The sequence below is a fragment of the Rattus norvegicus genome, chromosome 11 (genome assembly GCF_021556685.1).
Source record: "Rattus norvegicus strain SHRSP/BbbUtx chromosome 11, alternate assembly SHRSP_T2T, whole genome shotgun sequence".
Taxonomy (NCBI): Eukaryota; Metazoa; Chordata; class Mammalia; order Rodentia; family Muridae; genus Rattus; species Rattus norvegicus.
The window spans coordinates 89,307,987-89,314,125 of record NC_141544.1 but is presented as its reverse complement, the minus strand read 5'-3'; the positions used below and the strand labels follow the sequence as shown (position 1 = coordinate 89,314,125).

The 6,139-nt window shown below is 37.6% G+C and overlaps 1 long non-coding RNA gene across 13 annotated transcripts in view; it reads right to left on the bottom strand.

The window, feature by feature from the left end:
- Positions 1 to 1,154: 1,154 nt before the first annotated feature.
- Positions 1,155 to 6,139, bottom strand: part of LOC148002666 (uncharacterized) — a 66,474-nt gene continuing 61,489 nt past the window's right edge. For 2 of the 13 annotated variants that reach the window (XR_015633597.1, XR_015633594.1), the window contains exons 3-7: positions 5,554 to 5,602; positions 5,337 to 5,405; positions 3,707 to 3,880; positions 3,354 to 3,503; positions 1,155 to 1,907 (exon numbers count right to left, since the gene is read on the bottom strand). This is a non-coding gene — a long non-coding RNA (uncharacterized LOC148002666). Of the gene's footprint in view, positions 1,908 to 3,353; positions 3,504 to 3,706; positions 3,881 to 5,336; positions 5,406 to 5,439; positions 5,676 to 6,139 lie in introns of all 13 variants that reach the window. The other 11 variants (XR_015633596.1, XR_015633593.1, XR_015633591.1 and 8 more) reach the window with 9 other exon arrangements.

Sequence of the window (6,139 nt, the reverse complement as noted above, 5' to 3'; positions counted from 1 at the left end):
GACAATAAGCTAGCTGGGTGGGATCCTGTCCTGAGATTACCATTCCCACTCTGCCTAGTCCCAAAGTAGTTCTGTCCCAGGCTGACCTTAAACTCAGGAATCTACCTGCCTCTGTATGCACAAACAATAAACTTAGCAGGGTGGGATCTTGCCCTGTCATCAACATTCCTCCAAATCTCTTTATCTTTCTTCTCTATTATCTTTCTCACAAGTTGGTTCATAGGGCCTTTGTTCTTTTAGGTCCATGAGGCTTCTTTTACAATTTGTATTGTATCTTTCTATTTTAAATAGTTGAGAAATTATATATTCTTGAACTCAAATTTTCCGACTTCATTCCTACATCCTTAAGGGTTGTCTTAAAGATCATGGTTTTTACCATATTTGCTAAAGACATAGATACACCCTCACCTCCAAGGTTTTTAATGTTTTTAGTAATCATAGAGTCATTAAGGTTTGCAGGGAGAGATTATCAGAGAACATTCTCTGATAATCTTGGCAGGGAGAATATTTCCTATTTCCTGAAGGAGGAACATGTAATATATTTATATATTACAACAAGCCTGACACTTAGCAACCATCAACACTTACGGAGGCCCATGCTCTGCTGATTTTGCTCCAGGGATGTAAAACCATGTCATACCCTCCTTCCCACATGGCCATTCGGACTCAGCAAGGATCATATCTATTCAAACCACCATAAGAATCATCTTGATTAAATTAATTGAGATAGAAAGACCTGTCCACCATAATCTGTAGATTCAAGAATCAAAATAACAAACCTTACAGCCCAGTTAATAAAGATCAGGTATTAATTTGCTTTTAGGTAAATCCAAATTCACTTTCCCATTCTTCCCAGCATTACTTCCAATGGAGTTGACTATAAGCAAAGTTGTAGGTAATCAATTCAGAGAGAAAAAAATCCATGGAAAATTTTACTCTCTATCTATCTATTCTCAAAGAGGGAGAAGACATTCCTTCTTAGAACCGAGAAAGAGTCAGTCTCAGGTTACCATCAGTCACCTTTCTCTGGAGCAATGCCAGGTCTCTCATCATTGATGGTTCTCTAAAAGCAATGCCAGGCTTCCATCATTGGTGACCCTCTTTGTTAGGGAAGAATATATTTACTCTTTCTGCTGCTTATATACACATTATAGTAACGTAAAGGAAAATAATATTTAATTAATTATTTAATACTGGTTTCTAGCCTTTAGAAATTAAGTTTGTTTTACATAATAGGTAGTACATATACAGTTTTCCAATTACCGGATATCATTTATGTATTTTATTTTAATAAATCATTTCTCCTACTTATTAGTCTTCTGAACAGCCTATATTATCATCATATTATTTTACAGATAGGAAATGAAGGCATAGACCTATTTAATACTTTGTGTAAGATCATGTAGCCTTATAAAGAGCAAAACCAGCACCAAAAGACCAACTGTCAAGCTGCAGTGTGTGTGCTTTACCACAGTATTGAAAGGGTTTGGTCCCAGTGTCAAGATTTTTCAGCAATGCCTGGAAGAAATATTCAATAAGCACTCAAAAGGAACTATCAAAACTGTAAAGTTGAAAACTGGATACAATTACTCCTATGTATCTTGTAGAATATTTGCCACATCCGCATATGATATATGTGTGACAGATGTTATATATGTTTGTTTATAAATGTTACAAATTTAGGACAAACTTAAAAAGATGTGGACATCTCTGGAGGCAAGACTTGCAACACTATATTGTAGGTTGAGCAGTTTGTTTAGTTCTCTTTTTCTCCATACCCTTCCCTGGTTGGTGGAACTATTTTTATTGTAAGAGTCATACAAATGTCAATGGAGGGCTTCTTTGGGCCCACTTCTGATGAATGACCACTGTGTTCCAGGTACCGTGCTGGATGTATGTGGAAGAGTCTGTGAAAACAAGAAAAGGAATCCAACATAACCCTTATTTGCAAACCAAGAAGGCAGAGAATACATACAGCATTTTAACATGTTTTCCAAGTAAAGACTTTCTTTGAAAACTCTCTTCAAAGAAGTGTATTAATGAGAACAGCAGCAATAACACTAATAAGATGAGCAATGAAAAAACGGCCTATGGGAAACAGGGGAATTTTATTGTGTTAGGAATAGCTACTAATAAGATTGACTGAAAGGAAGAGTGAGGTAAACATTACTTAAACAAGGTGTGGTAAGTAGAATAAAGCCACTCTTCCCCCAGACCATCTGGAACCTAGAAATATGTGACCTTACATGTCAAGAAGAAATTTGCTTATGTGATTAAATTTTATGTATACAAGGAATGCAGGCACAGAGAATGGAGCAGGGACTGAGGGAACGGCCAACCAATAACCGGCCCAACCTGAGACCCATCCCATGAGCAAGCACCAGTCACTGACACTATTAATTATATTCTGTTATGTTTGAAGAGAGCAGCAAGTTGTCTTCTGAAATGCTCCACCCAGCAGCTGACTCAGACAGATGCAGACATCCACAGGCAAACAGTGGGTGGAGCTTGGGGACTCTTATGGAAGAACAGGAAGAAGAATTGCCAGCCCAGAAGAAGATAGGAACTCCATAGGAAGAGCAACAATGTCAACTAACGTGGACTCTTGAAGGCTCTCAGAGTCTGAATCACCAACCAAAGAGCATACATGGGCTGGACTTAGGCCTTCCTGCTCATATGTAGCAGATATGCAGCTTAGTGTTCAAGTGGGTCCTGAACTACTGGAATGGGGGCTATCCCAGTAGCTGTTGCCTGTACATGGAATATGTACTAGCTAGGCTGCCTTGCCTGCCCTCAGTGGGAGAGAAGAAACCTAGCTTCCCAGAGACTTGAAGTGCCAGGGTGGAGGTGATACCCGAGGCGAGTCCCACCTGCTCAGAGGAAAAGAGGAAGTAGTTGGGGAAGGATTGTGGGAGGGGATGACCAGGAGCTGGATAATGAATAGGATGTAAAGAGAATAAGTAAAACAAAATCATATTAAATTTTAAAAAGCACATTATTTAATACAAATAATTAAAGAATGTTAAGATAGGAAATTTGCAATGGGCATAATGTAGTCACAGTGGTATTTAGGATGGAGGGAACAATCAGAGTCCAAAATGGAGTCCTGATGCTGAATAGAGGTTGATGATATGCCAGGAAGGATAAAGGTGACTCTTGTATGCCATAAAAAGAGGAAGAAATTCTTCCCTGGGAACTGGGAATAAATGAAATCTTACTTACCACCTTGAATTTAAGACTCCTCTCCTCTCAAACTGTGTAAAACTAATTTAGGTTGGCTTAGGCCACTAATATTAAGCTGTTACAAAAACATGGAAATCAAATATGCACGGGATGGTGTGTTTCTCTCTTACCTGTGAATGAAATTGTAGGTGGTCCTTGACTAGTGAGAGGGCTTGATTCACTCAGTGCCAAGAATCCTGACTGTTTGTATTTTGGCAGACTCCCCTGGAAAGGTGTTGCTTTCGTCTGTGGTCCATAACGTCTCACAAGCACACATGTTTCTAGCAGATGGATGGAGGAAGACAAAAAGAAAAGTTTGATCCCTTCTCTTTAGGAAATATTCTAGAGATCACACATCACTTCTCTCTCTCTCTCTCTCTCTCTCTCTCTCTCTCTCTCTCTCTCACTGACATTAAATATATATTAATATTGGCCAGAATTTTTTTCACATGGTCATGCCACAGTAGAGGTTGGAAAATTTTACCTTTGGGTGGCATTCTGCCAAACTAAAAGGTAGGAGTTCTTTGCTCAATGAAAGATTGAGAGGCAATACTGGAGACAGCTTAGCAATTATCCTAACGACTTGTTACTCGTGTCACTGGAAACTAAAGGTACAGCTCTGATGCTTTATGCTATAGAGTACTGATAGTGCAGGGGCCTGGAAGATAAAAGGGATGATAAAAGTGACACAATAACACAAGTCAGGTTTACAAAAGGCAGAGACATTTATTTGCTTTTAAATTTTCAGTGATTTAATTATAGACATGAATATTAATAATGTTAGAATCACCATAAGATATTAATGACAGAATGAATGATTTCCAAATAGCTAGAGAATATTTACTTTTTTTGTTTTCAAACAAAAGCTGTACTGGGATTTTAAAAAGCAGAAGCTTTATGAACAGGAAACACAATATATGTTGGTAGAAATAAGTTCTAATGAGATCTAGGGAATAGCTTAATAGTAAAGTCACTGGCTGGCATGTGAGATGCCCTGAATTCTATCCAAACACCACAATAAAGTTCTAGCAAGCTAGTCATTACTGCAAACACAAATAAAGTAAACACCAATAAAGCTGGGAGTGAAGAAACCAGACAGTAAAACACTCTCAAAGTTGACAAGATTATACGTCACATCATTAGGAACAAAGATCAAGGCTATTTGCATTTACTTCTTTAAAAGAATGTGTAACAACACACCAACTATGTTGGACAATCACAAATGTTTTTTCCAACACATCAACATATATTCAAAATATACAAAATATCAACCAACAGAATTGTGATAAAAATAAGTCAGTAAGTAAAGTTGAGGAGTCTTGAAAACTATTAATTCAAATAAATACAAAAGAGCAAAGACATTAAAGATTTGAATAAAAATATTTAGAAGGGTGTTTAGGGCTTTAAATGCATCTTCAATAATAATAGTGAAGGACCTTCCAGTGGAAGACTTTATAAGATATCAGCAGTTCAGCACTATCTCAGACAGTTTAGGGAAAAATAAAAGCAATGAGAGGAGATGAAAAAAAAAGACAATTTGGAGAAAGATAGCATGTCGTATAATGGAATAGACAGGAAGGAGATGACTCTGATGGAGTGATACCCAATGATGCTGGCAGCAATAGTCAAGAAAGAAAACCAAAAGAGAAATCAAGAACAACGTTTAAAATGTAAATAAATAAAATGCTTAATAAAAAATACTTGGACTTTGGGAAAAAAATGAGCAAGCAAGCGACCAGTCAACAGATACAAGAGAAGGAGTAACGATAGGTAACATTTACAGGTGAGGTAGGCACAGTGCATGCCATTACTAACATCTATTAGCCAATAAAACTAGATGGAATACATCATTAGTCATAAGAAATTCTACATTTAACAGAATATGGCAAAATTTAAAGTTTAAAAAGTGTAAAATAAATTGAGATAGTTATCAGGGAAGACAATTTTATTTCTTGTATCCCAAACCTTTCCAAGCCCATCTTGAAAACATTACAGGTTGCTTTTGAAAACCAAAATGAGCCAGCCTTTTTACTATTGTACACTAATTGTGCAAGTCACTGGGATTCATCTTGGCAGTGTCATGCATACATATGATATGTATCCTTCATGTTTACCTCAGTGATCCTTTTCTTGTTGTCCTAGGCAGATGTAATGGCTATTCCTGGTTGTCCACTTGACTATATCTGGAATGATACAGTCCAGAATTGGAGGGCTCACCTGTGATACAGATCTTTAGGCTGGAAGACACAAGTTTCTGACCTGGATCTTGGCATGGAAATCTTGAGGCATGGTGTCTATGAAAATCTTAGGCCCAGGCAAGGTAGTACACACCTTTAATCCCAGGAGACAAGGCAAGGAGATCGCTGAGTTCGAGGTCATCCTGGTACAAAACAAGTGCCAGATTCAGGCATGGTGGTACACCTTTAATCTGGGTCACACCTTCTGCTGGAGACCTACATTCATTGGAAGGAGGAAGATTAGCTCTTCATCACTGCTTGCATTTACTTGCCAGCACATCTGTTGGAATCTACTTCTACAGAAGACCAGCTGAAACAACTAGCTTTGTGGGATTGAGCAATTACTAGATTCTTGGACTTCCAATTCATAGGTGATCATTGTTGGGTGGTTGGATCACAGACTGTAAGTCATCATAATAAAGTCTCTCAATATAGAAAGACATTCCATATGTTCTGTGACTCTAGAAAACCCTAATAGCAGTGGAAAATTGAACATACCTAAACATAACTTTATCACATTGGTATTTTAAAAAACTATACAAAGTAGTCTCTCTGAAGAAAATGACAGGATTATATTATGTATTATGTACCAATGTACTTATGAAAATCTTAAGGAAGTCAGTGGCAGAAAACTATAATCATGTATGAGTCAGTTCCTCCTGTTACACAGAAGGTTTCCC